The sequence below is a fragment of the Panthera uncia genome, chromosome D1 (assembly GCF_023721935.1).
Source record: "Panthera uncia isolate 11264 chromosome D1, Puncia_PCG_1.0, whole genome shotgun sequence".
Taxonomy (NCBI): domain Eukaryota; kingdom Metazoa; phylum Chordata; class Mammalia; order Carnivora; family Felidae; genus Panthera; species Panthera uncia.
In genome coordinates this window covers 107,843,215-107,856,757 of record NC_064808.1, presented here as the reverse complement: position 1 = coordinate 107,856,757, position 13,543 = coordinate 107,843,215, and positions in this window count along the sequence as shown.

Genomic DNA, 13,543 nt, shown 5'->3' with positions numbered 1-13,543 from the left:
CCTGAGCTCTGCAGGAGTTTTTTTTTTTTTTTTTAAAGAAAAAAAAAGAAAGAAGGGAATTTTGCAATATGTAAAATCATGGGAGCCTTGAGGACATCGTGCTAAGTAAAATTAGGAAACAACAGAAGGACATATATTGCATGATCCCACTTACATGAGGCATCTAAAGTAATCTAATAGAATCAGAGTAGAATGCTTGTTGCCAGGGGCTGCAAGGTGAATAATTTCTAGAAATTTGTTGTACAACATTGTTGCTGTCATTAACAGTAGCATACACTTAAAACTTTCTCAGTGAGGTAGATCTCCTGTTAAGTGTTATTACCACGATGAAATATACTTCTAAAAAAAACAGAATTAGCACAGATTTGCTCCATTTTGACAATGGCATTTGAGACAATGAGAATAGTGTACAAAGTGTTTATCAGAGAAAAGCATATTTTTTGTGTGTATATATTTATTTATTTACATTATATACTTATATGTAAGTAATATATAATGTATGTATTATAATTACGTTATTTATAGTTATTAACTATATATGTGTGTGTATAAATTTGGTGCTAGCATAAAATCTAAGGGACAAATGATGTTTAAAACAGAAGTTGAGATGTAGAATAAGAATATCTCTCTCTCTCACAACCTACCCCTCCCCATCACTCTGCCCATTATAGCAACATGCAGTTTAGAATGTTGAAGGTTTAAATTGCACAAGTATGAATTGCATGTATCATTTCCTTTGACAGTCATTCTCATGTTGCAAAATAGCGCAGAGGCAAAATGTCTGGACTCTGGAATCAGACACATGAGGTTTGAATGGTGGCTGTGTGATATAGTAGATAAGAGACATTAGGCAATTTACAACAAAAATAGTTAATTCTGCAGTGTTTTCCAGAATGTTGTTATCTATGTGCTTTGGATGAGTACAGTAGCCTCTTTGGGCCTCAGTTTTCCCATATGTAAAGCCAGGACTATAAAACATTGTTTAGACAAAATATGTGAAACTATTATCAAAATGCATAGCACATGGAATATTGTTCATTGGTTTATGTTTTGATGTTCTAGCTGGAGGGAACAGCATGTGTAAAGAGGTGGAGATGGGAATTTGGGGGTATTGAAGAAACAGAAATGAGGCTAAACTCAGGGGACACTAGCAGGAAAGGGAAAGAATTTATATAATAAGGCAGAGATGTAAGCAGAGTGCAGAACATGTAGAACCTAATAGACCATGGAGTAGTGTTTGGGTTTTTATTCTAGAGATTTTGTTGCAGCCATTGAAGGACCCCCTAAGAGCAGAATGCACATCTTCTCAAGTGCACAGGGACATCCTCTGAGGTCGATCATATGTCAGGCTATAAAACAGCTCTCAACAAATGTGAAAATATTGAAATCATGCAAAGTGTGTTCTCCATCCAGAATAAGATGAAATTATAAATCCATAACAGAAGGAAATTTGACTGAGTCCAAAATATGTGGAAATTAACAACACACTCTTAAATAGCCAATGAGTCACAGAAGAAAGAAAAATTAGAAAGGACTGTGATATGAAAGAGAGAGAGTGAGAGAGAGAGGCAAGCCATAAAACACTCTTAATTATAGAGAACAAGCTGAGGGTTGCCGGAGGGGAGGTGGGTGGTGAGATGGACTAGATGAGTGATGGGAACTAAGGAGGGCACTCGTTGGGATGAGCCCGGGTGTTATATGTAAGTGATGAATCACTCAATTCTGCTCCTAAAACTAATATTATGCTATATGTTAACTAACTAGAATTTAAATAAAAACCTATTTAGCCAAGAAAGAGAAAGCACTCTGATATGAGTGAAAACAAAAACACAACATAACAAAATTGATGGACTGCAATCCTTAGGAGGAAATGCATAGCTGTGAATGCCTGTATTAAAACAGAAAAAAAAACAATCTCAAATCAATAACAGAACATTTGGCCTTAAGAGCTAGAAAAAGAACAGCAAATTAAACCCATACCAAGCAAAAGGAAGAAAATAATAAAGATTAGACCAGAAATAAATGAAACAGACACTAGAAGAATAGGGGAAACGAACAAAACCAAAAGTTTGTTCTATCAAAACATTGGCAACATTGGCCAACTTTTAACAAGATAAGTGGGGATAAAATAAAGACAAATTAGTAAAATGAAAGAGGAGGAAAAACTGTAGGTCTTAAATAAAAAGGGATTGTAAGAAAATACTATGACCAGTTGTATGCCAACAAGTTAGATAAACTAAATGAAATAAATTCCTAAAAAGACACACTCTAATGAATCAGAATCCAGAAGAAAGAGAAAATGTTCATGGATTTACAACAAATAAAGAGACTGGATTAGCAATCATAAAATTGAAACTCCCACAAGGAAAATCCCCACATCAGGTGGCTTCACTGGTGAATTCAGCCAAATGTTCAAAGAACTAAGGACAACTTTTCACCAACTCTTTCAAAAACAGAGGAAAATGGATCCCTTCACAACTCATTCTAGGAGGCTAGTATTATTTTAATTCCAAAACCAAGCAAAGACATCCCATGAAAAGAAAACTAAAACAGCATCACAGGATTGGTTCAGTATATGAAAATCAATCAACATTCATCATTAATAAAATAAAATACAAAACCCACATGATCATCTTAATAAGCACAGAAAAGTTAATTGACAAAACCCAGCAAAAGACAAAAGAGTTCTTTTTTCTGAGATCAAGAATAAAACAAGACAGTATTTCTCTTCAACACTGCACTGGAGGGTTGTACTAAGGTACTTAGGCAAAAAAAAATTGTCTTTTCTATGTTGAAAAGAGGAAATAAAACCATAAATATTTCCAAATGCCCTTGTCTTGAATTTAAAAACCTTAAGGAATTCACACACACACACACACACACACACACACACACCTTGATAGACCTAATGCACGAGTTCAGTTTGGCTGCAGAAAGACAGTTGATCTACAAAACCAGTTATTTTTCTACACACTTGCAATGAATAATCTAAAGAAAAAAAAACAAAGAAAACAATTCAATTTGCAATAGTATAAAAAACAAAAATAAAATAGTGCAGAATGAATTTAATAGAAGGAATGAAAAACCTGTACAATGGAAATGACAGCAACCTTTGAAAGAAATGAGAGAAACGAAAAACCTAGATAAATGGAAAGACATCGTGTGTTCATGGATTAGAAGTCTAAATATTTTTTAAAATAGCCATGATATTCAAATTCATCTACAGTTTAAACCTTATCCCCGTGAAAACTCCCTGCCTTTTTTGCAGAATGGTAATCTGCCCCTGACATTCACACGAGAATACAAAGGATCCAGAACAGTGAAAACATTTTTGAAAAACAACAAAGTTATGGGCTTTACACTTCTTGATTTCAAGCCTTCCTGCCAAACTAAGAGAATCTACAAAACGAAGAGAATTGAAAAACATAGTTCCAGCAAACATGTGCAACCAAACGTCAGAGCAGCATTTTACATATTAGCCAAAAAGTTAGAACAACCCAAATATCCAACTGATGAAAGGATTGTTTTAAATGGGCATATTCCTACAATAGAATATGACTCAGTCATAAAAAGAAGTTCTGATACGTGCTAAAATACCAACGAACCTTGAAAATATGAGAGGAGCCAAACACAGAAGGGCATATGCTGTATTATTCCGGTGATAAAAATGGTCCAGCAAAGGCAAATCCATAGAGACAGAGGGCCACACCTACCAACTTTGTGTAGACCACCAGTGCCCACGAGAGCCTGTGGTCCCCTGCTACTCACTGCCTTTAGGACTACCCTACCTACTCTACAGGTTTCTCCTGGGTACTTTATAGAGAAAAAAAGTCCCAGGAAGGCTTTAATTCAAATAATAAGCCATGTACACGAGAATGGTTCCAAGACCAACGCCCTGAAGCATGCAATCATAATCCCAGGGTGCCAGATGGCCATTAGGCATGCACATGCTAAGGTGCCATTGTGGCTATCAGGCACTCTGTCTCCTGACCTCCTGTCTCCCGACTTGGCCACTTCGGCCAAGGATGTGTTGGAAAAGAGGGCCTTCTCAGGGAAGCATGATGATTTGGTGGGAGATGCAGCAGACCAGCAGGTGCGAGAGTGGCATAATCAAGTCTGAGTTGTCCCAAAAGATGCCATGGGAACTGCTCAAGAGAAAACCATTCTGAAACACAGCTGGAACAAGCACCAAGCAACCATAACTGTAGCTGGTCAAAGAGCTAGAACAAGGTCAGGTCCTGGGGGGTTAGGGGGGGGGGGGGGGGCTCTTGCAGTCATTAACCCTTTAGGTGCTGGGTTGTGGAAAGTTGGGGAGGTAATTATATAGGAGGCCAGAAGACTGGGTCAAATTGTAGAGGGCAAAAAAAGGGGGTCTTGTTTAGAGCAGTGGGTGTTTATCAACCAATCCAGAAGTAGTACAGTGTTTTCACAAGCAGGGTGGTCATCCCTTTGCATATGAGCTGGATGTTAGCACTTGCTGATGGGCTCTGAAGAGTGAGCAAAGGGAAGAAATGAATCAAGAATAATTCCTAGGTATTAGTCTGAGCAAACGGGTGGATGCACTTAGCTAACTATTATGCCGATTAATGAGAAACAGGGTGGGGAGAGGTAATAAAAAGAGGTTTAGAGCAACTCACATTCATAAAAGCATGCATGTTACATATGAGGCTTATCATTTATCCTGAAATCCTTGGCAGGATTTGGGGCTAGAGATACAGATTTTGGATGGTGCTTGAAAGTCTAGGACTCTGAAATCATCAACTCAGCCTGCATACCTAGCAAAAGGGGACCAGGAATGAGGCCCTGAGCCCTCTAGTACTCAACAGAGAGGAGCGAAGGAGCCCATGGAATCCACAAGACCTCCTTCACTTCTAACATCAACTGCATGTCTAAGTGGTTCCCCAAAACAGGCTGAGTTTTGATAATTCTGTAGAATGACTCACAGAACCCATTGGAAGGTGTTATTTTCTGGAATCTGTGAGTAACACTATTCACGGAGTATTGCCACCCAGGTCAGCTCACCCGAGCTGTGGTGTCCAAAATTGTTATTGGATCCATGGTTGACTGCACATCTGAGTGACCTTTAGTTTCCAGGCGTTCCAGAAGTAGAGCAGACACAGGAGGCCCCAAAGCCCCCATCATTAACCACATGGTTAGACTGCCAAGTGGCCAAGGCCCCCTGCTTAACAAAGACACTTTTATGAGGCAGGACGTTCCAAGAGTCTAGATACCACATCCAGCAGTGTAGGGAAAGGGCTGGACCTCTCTGTGTAAGGCCAATGTTTACCACACAGAGCCAGTAAACACACCGAGGCGATAAACGCAGAAAGGAAATCTTGGAATGTCACGGTTTCACAATAGCCACAACATGAGGATATTTCAAGAAGGAGAAAGTACTCATTTGTCTCAAATTCTGTTACAGGTTTAATGAAGGTCAGAACATGGATGTGAACAGTGGGCAAAGCAATACCAGTGACAACTGGCAACCTTGATAAGAAGTTTCAGTGGAGTGGGGACACCTGGAGCTGTGGAAAGTGAGACCGTGAGTACCCAGTATAAGTTTTGCTTTAAAGAGAGACAGAGAAATTGGACAGTAGCAGAGACAACGTGAGGTTATGAGGAGCTTTTAAAAGATGGATGGTTTTCGCGTGTGTCTATTCATCACCATAAAATATTGAGTAGATGAGGAGTTGTTGAAATGCAGAAAGAAAGGAGCCGAGCCCAGGAAGCAACCAGGTAGTGAGGTCAAGAGCTGGAGAAGAGTGGACCTTGGTGGGGGCAGGGCTCCTTCAATCCTCCTAGACATGCAGGTCATGGTGATGGATGGTGAGGGAGTGTTTTGTCGTGTCGGTGTCTGTTAGACCAGTGAAGGGTGAGATGATCATCATCACCCAAGAGTGAAATGGAAGACCCTGCTGGTGGGTCGACAAAGGAAACGTAGGTGTAAATAGTTGCCTCTCAAAGTGGAGAAGTAAACTCACCAAAGAAATGGTAGGAGGGTCAGGAAGTGTGGAGTGCCCTTTTGAGTGTGCGATCAAGATTGTAGCTGACACTGTGAGCAAAATGGAAGCCTTGTGTGCTTGTAGCCGTTCCCTGTGACTGCGGTGGAGGTAGGAGGGGAGAGTTAGAGGTCGCACTGAGGAGGTAGTTGGGTTGATGGCCGGTGGAGTCTTTACTGTGTGGGTGGGGATGCCAGAGAAGGGAACTGGGGGCGTAGCCATAGGGGATGAGCATTGACTGGAGGCCTCAGTGAGCCAGTCAATGCCATTTGATGTCTCTGTTGAAAATTGACCCCACACTTTCTGTAGATGCTTGTGCATCGATATCGAAATGAGGTGGTTCACCTAGATATTAGCATAACACACCATCTTGGTTTCTCAGTTCGTAGCCTTTCTGGGTCACACTTACGTGCTCAGCCAACATTCCAAAGTCCAACCATTGTGCCAAAGTAGCTGGGGGTCCGAGTGGCTTCTAGCCCGTTCAACACCTAGACAAAACTAGGTCTCCTGCCAAGCACGCCCTAGCCATGGCGGGGCTCTCTCTGGGACCCTCAGCTTCCTTTCCTGACCGTCGCAAGACTACCCCGATTACTCCAACATTGTCCAGTTATATGACCTCCAAAATGACAGGTTCAGGTGCTAGATGCAGCATTGCTGCTTCACATTCAGCATCTCCCTCCTTCCCGTACTCGGTGAAATGCCTCTCTCTCACTGGTGTTTCCTGGGTACATACTGCTAAAGGAGTTAATGCATTGATACAAGATAGTGTTAGAACAAGTTGGAAAACAACGAGGGCTTTTAAGAATTGAAAGAGATTTAGGGCCGCCTGGGTGGCTCAGTCGTTTGAGCATCTGACTTTTGTGTTCAGCTCAGGTCATGATCTCATGGTTCTTGAGTTCAAGCCCCACATCAAGTTTCTATATATATATATATGTATACACATATATGTGTATATATATATGTATATACATATATGTGTGTGTGTATATATACATATATATGTGTGTGTCTTTATATATAGACATATATATGTATATGTGTATATATATATGTATGTATGTATATATATATACATATATATGTGTGTGTGTATATACATATATATGTGTGTATATATATATATATACACACATATCTATATATCTATATCTATATCTATATCTATATCTAAACTTAAGACAGAGTGCCAGCCCTTAGGCACTGACCCTAGATGCTTTCAGCCAGGGAACAGTATAAAAACAAAGCAGTAAGGAAGGTCCTCTTCAAGATTGTCAGAATCAGGTTCTAACAAGAATTACAACGCTTTTACTAGGTCAACTAACAAATCAGTATTAGAGTAATGACTAAAATATCCTTTGATGATTCTTAGGGTCTCATGAAGAATGTTCTGTTAAACTCTCTTTGGTAGAAAGACAAATGATTGTAATATGAATACACATCAAACTTTGCAAATTAAAGAGCAGGCTCTATAGTTAAACGCATTATTTTTATAAGGAAAAGTGGCGATACTCTACTAATCTATTTATCGTTTATCCATTGATTCATTTATTTTGAATCTTGTATATAACAAAAGACCTCTGGTGGCTAGGGAGTCAATATATGGTTTAAAATAACTTGAGCTGAAAAAAATAAAATAAAATAAAATAACTTGAGCTGGGTGGAAACACCAAAAAGTAAGACTTATTTGTAAGTCTGAACGTTATAGGCCAAATTACAGTTGAACTCCTACTAGAAAGGTACTCCCTTTTTCATTTGACACTAATTGGCAGAGCTGCTGAAAATCATAGCAGTTAAAGAAAGTCCCCATTGGGGACCCGTGTATATAACACGCAAGAGTAAAATAACTTTAGCCTTTCTGCTGATGTGCTAATTTTGCACATGGAAAATTACATTTTCTTGGATTGTATGTCTTGCTCCGTACATTTGTGTATAGGATCAGATATGAGAAATATATTTTCCAAGTAATATAACACACACATTTATTGTGATGCTGTTTAAAAAACCAAATGCTCTCTTGTTAAGAAATCTCTAAATGACTGGAAATAATTGAGCTGACTTTCCTAAACCAGAATAGCTGGGCTCAAATTGATTACATTCATGCTCTGAATATTCCAATTTGCTTGGATCCATTTACTGTAACCAAATTGAAGAAACCCTGCTTTCTAGGTCATACATTGTTCGTGACAAAATTACACTGGGAGTTTACACATTTGTTCTGTCTAATACTTTCTGGGAACATAATATATCTCTTGGTGAGCAGAAGTGTCAATTATGGTAATTATGATAATAGACTTGTATTTAGGTTGTTGTATATATTCTAACAGTATTAAGACATTTGAAAAATTATAAATTTAGTAGCTTTAGCTATAGCCTAGATACATACATTGCTGTGCTGTGATAGAGACTCATAGAGCGAAGGGGAAAAAAAACCAAAATTAGTTAATATTTCCACTCTCTTCAGAGGCAAAATTGTTAAGATTTTCCTTCATCTATAGGATTTTGAAATACCACATACAAAATGTTAACCGGTTATGTGAAAATATTTATAAATCAGGACAGATAAACACTAGAGATTACTGTGATAATGATCCCTCTGTTCTGCTTAACATTCTCCCTCAGAAATGCATACTGTCCCCATCACCAAAGCTAGCTGACCGTAGGAACCTCACCTAATGACAAACTAAAATTAGCAGCAACATGTCCTTTGCCTAAAGCAAGCCACAGCTGAAGGATAGACAGAAACAAAGGGAGCCCTATTTCTGACTTGACGTTGCATCCAGTACATCGCTAGGTGTATATTCATGATAAGCATGAGTTTTTACATGGGTTTTACAACGGAACCAGGAGGTTCAAATAAACCTTGAAGGTTTAAGAAATCTGAATCTCTGCCTACGGCTGGAAGTTTAGAAATGTTACTGAAAGAAAACTGCGAAGCATTGCCTGTCTCCCTTGAATATAATTTCCTTCTTTGTAAAGCCATAGATGAATCCGTAATCACTGTAGCAAACTTCAAAGGCTCGTGGAAAATGTGTGAGTAAAAGCAGTTGTATTCCTGTAAGATCCTGTGCGGCCACCTAAACGGAAAGCAACAAAGAGGATTGTCTGTGACTCAAATAGGGTAAGAGAAACCAGGAAACTCAACTAAAAGCAAAGTCTCAGGTCTGTCTTATTTGATTTGTTTGCGCGTTGAAGCTTTTATTTTATTTTATTTTATTTTATTCTATTTTATTTTATTTTACTTTATTTTTTAATTTACCGTCTATAAAAGCAATTTTTAATTGTTTATTAACAGTAAAAATATTTTGGACATGGACCAATTAATGTGTTCTTCTTTCTTTGCTGTTGTTGTTGTTGTTTTTGGCTTATTCTTTTCGGTTCTTCTGTTTTGTCTTCAGACTGGTGTCTAATGATAACATTAATCACAATGAAAGTGTCAAGTGTTAGAGATCATGATTATTACCCTCCCATGATGAGACACACTCTGAGCTAAAATCTTGCTATCACTGGTGTCCAAACTTTGTGACGCTTTAGAATCAACTGGGGAGCTCAGACACATCTCAAAGCCCGGGTTGCACCCGCGACAATGAAATCAGAATGTCCAGGGATGGGAGCCAGACATCAGTATTGTTAGAAACCACTGCTGTGCCTCAGTGCATCCTATGTGGCCTTCTGGAACAGTGCGACTGTGGTAGTGGTCCTGGGAAGTAGCCCTCTGGCATGGACTGTAGGATACATGGTTCATGAACCCGGTGACACCCAATACTCTCTACCCTAGCCGTGCCTCAGTTTCTTCATTCATAAGATGAGAATAACAATTTATAGCTACCTCGCAGTGTTTATTTAAGCCTCTCGACCTCATGAAAAGTTCCCAATACTAATACACAGAGTTGGGGTGCCCGAATGGCTTAGTCCGTTAAGCGTCTGACTCTTGGTTTCTGCTCATGTCATGTTCTTTTGGTGAGTTCGAGCCCCACGTAGGGCTCTGTGGTGACAGCATGGGGCCTGCTTGGGATTCTCTCTCTCCTTCTCTCTCTGCCCCTCCCCTGATCACTCTTTCTCTCTCTCAAAATAAATAAATGAACTTAAAAAAATAATATACAATATTATTATATAGCAATAAACAGGAGTAATGGGTTTTGGAATAAGGTGTACATGGAGTTTAATCCCATTTTCTGAATTCCCTGGGCATGTCGCCTCACAGAAGATCCTTCCCTTCTCAGAGACTGTTTCCTTTGGTAGAGATAACCAAATCTACCCCACAGGTTTGTTTGTTTTAGGGATTTAATAATATTGTGTGATGTATTACTTAGCCCAGCACTGGAACATAAGCCCTCAAAAATTACCTGATTTGTATTGTAATTCAGTGATAAGTGTGGAAATGGAGGTATGATGCAACACAGGTGGGGCCCCCAAAACACAGGTGGATGTGGAGGAAGGCCAGTTTCATGAGAGACACATTACTCACAAATTCAGAGTCTGATACAGACTCTTATGATGTATCTCCAATCAGCTTGCTGAAGTATACCCTCAATGACAAGTAAACTCACAATTATTTCACCTTCTGTTTATTTTCCTGGGTTTGCACAGTCACTGGGTTAAAAATCAAATCATCTATAAAACGCTTGACCCACTGTGACCTCGTGTGCTGCTTATATAAGCATAGCGAATGGACAAACAGAAATAAAATGGAAACTATTAAAAAGCAACATATGGTACTTACAAATCATACTTAAAGTTGCTTAAGAAATGCCTCCTCCACGTGACCCTCGGAGCCATTTGCTGCATCGTACTGGATGACTTTTTTGTAATCAAGTTCCATATATGTGAGGATTCTGCTAATATTGTTTCTCTAAATCAGGGTTGTTTCAAGCTCTACCTAGAACAGAGAACAAAAGGGAACAGACCTTGTTTAAACTCTTTTAGGGCCATCACAGCAACGTGCCCTAGTAACAACTTCAGTGAGGTTTTCACTTCCTACGTAAATACCCGAGCACACTGTTGGTGTGCCTGCCCGTGAGACCTGTCGTATCTTCACTATTCACTTACTCGTTTGTAGATGTTGAAACTGTTAACTAGTGTCATGTACTCACCGTTCCTGAAGTCACTTTCCTTCCAATCCCATGGAATTTTAGAACTGTATAATGATGGGGACAATGTTGTAAGCATTTGAAAAATCAATCCTATAAGAAGCATCTTTATAGAAATGGCTTGGAAGTTATGGAGAAACTATTGTAAGTCTGCATTTGAAAATTATTCTATGCAGTATACCCACATGGCCCTGTCAGGTAAGTGTCCAACTCTTGATTTTGGCTCAGGTCGTGGTATCACGATTCAGGAGTTCGAGCTCTGTATCTGGCTCAGCGCTGACAGTGCACAGCCTGTTTGGGATTCTCTTTCCCTCTCTCTCTGCCCCTCCCCCACTCATGTGCATGTTCTCTCTCTCCTAAAACTAAATAAATAAACTTTAAAAATAAATAAATGAATAAATAGATAAATTTATTCTATGCTATTTTCCCCAGAACATTCAGAAGGTAGAAAACACTGGTTTATTTTAAATTTTAATTATTTATTTTGACAGAGAGAGAGAGAGAGAGAGAGCAAGCCCACATGAGAGGGAGAAGGAGGGGCAGAGAGAGAAAGAGAGAGAATCCCAAGTGGGCTCTGTGCTGCCAGTGCAGAGTCTGACACAGGGCTCGATCCCATGAACCATGAGATCATGACCTAAGCCAAAACAAGAGTGAGACACTCAACCAGCTGAGCCACCCAGGCACCCCTGGTGGTTTATTTTAAAAGACAGTCTTATCCAAAACATTTCTCAAGACCTTCTACATCATATTAAACATTTATGGTAAATAGTGCCGAGAAATGAATGGATGGCTTCCACCCCACCCCAGAAAGGAAAGAGAATGAGGACAGCCCGCCTTGGGGGAATAGCTGTCATAAGCAATAGCATTTCATATATAAGATCAATTAATAGCTTTATATTACACGATTCTTCTCTGTTGTCCATTAGGAAGGAGCTGTTTATTTACAAGGTCAAAACTTGACTTCATTTTAGAATTGTTTTTTCCCCAGTGAAAGGGAACTTTGTTGACTATTTATTCCTAGAGTTATTGAAACTTACATAAGACCTTTGTGAGCAAAATTAGAACAGAGCTGTGAGTGGGAAACCTAGAGGCTGTCCTCTTTGGCACTCAAAGCACTGTCAGCAAGGAAAGAGAATTAAAGGCACACTCCAAATGGAGGCTTCTTTCTCTTTAGCCCATTACTCCCTTTCTGGGATAGAACAATGTCTAGCACATAGTCAGTACTCACCGAATGTTTGCTAGAAGAACAACATAAGTAAAGATTTCACCTAATGCAAAATGTGAAATATGCTCTCAGTGTTGTGGACGATTACTACCAGTATCAGCTTCATAGGGGATGGGCACTAAATTTGTAGTCAGGAGTTTGATACTGTTTAATGACACGTTTGGTGATCTGGTCCTTGTCTACCTCTCCCAAAGTGTCTTGAATCATTCTTCCCTCGCTCAACCAACTCTAGATGAGCTCGTTTCCTTTCTGTTCATTAAAAACCTAGCCTTTTCCCCACTTGAAGGTCTTTGCACTGACTGTCTCATTTGCCTGGAAGGCTCTTTCCCCAGCTTTTAACATGGCCCATCGCTTCTAATTCTTTGTTTTCAGCTCCAAGCTTACCTCCTCAGAGACACATATCCTAATTGCACATACCACATCTCCCCATTCCCAGCACTCTTATCATATCACCCTGTTTGCCTTATAACCTGGACCACAATCTGACATGATATTGTTATACTATTTGTTTACTTGTTTATTGTCTGTCATCCGCCACTTTAGAGAGCTTACCTCCTTGAAAGCAGGACATATTTTATCTTATTCTTCATGGTCTCTGTAGCATTTAGAACACCAGAAACCCTATGGTGCATGTTTTTGATCATTTAAAAAAATTTTTTTAAACGTTTATCTATTATTGAGAGACAGAGAGAGACAGAACATTAGCAGGGGAGGGGCAGAGAGAGGGGGAGACACAGAATCTGAAGCAGGCTCCAGGGTCTGAGCTGTCAGCACAGGGCTTGATGTGGGCCTCAAATTCATAAATCATGAGATCATGACCCAAGCCAAAGTTGGACGCTTAACCGACTGAGCCACTCAGGTGCCCCTGTTTTTGATAATTTAATGTTAATATTTTAGTCATATTTATGTCCGTACTTAATATAGAATTTAACTTTTAACTATGCTAAAAGAATGATTTTTCTTCCTCTTTAAGATTTACATGTGAAAAGCTTAACCCACTGAATCTCTAAATACCTAGTAATACAGATACAGGTGAGGAAATATTTGCCTTATGTGGAGATGGTTTTGTGAATCCAGGCTTCCAAGTACCATAAAGGTTTTTACACTGCTATAAATACCATCAGAGTGTTATATTAGGCTTCTGACTATTCAGTACAAACATAGGGGTAAACAGTGAAAAAATTAGGCAAACAGTTGAAAAGTTCTGAAATATACATGTTTAGAATCCTATA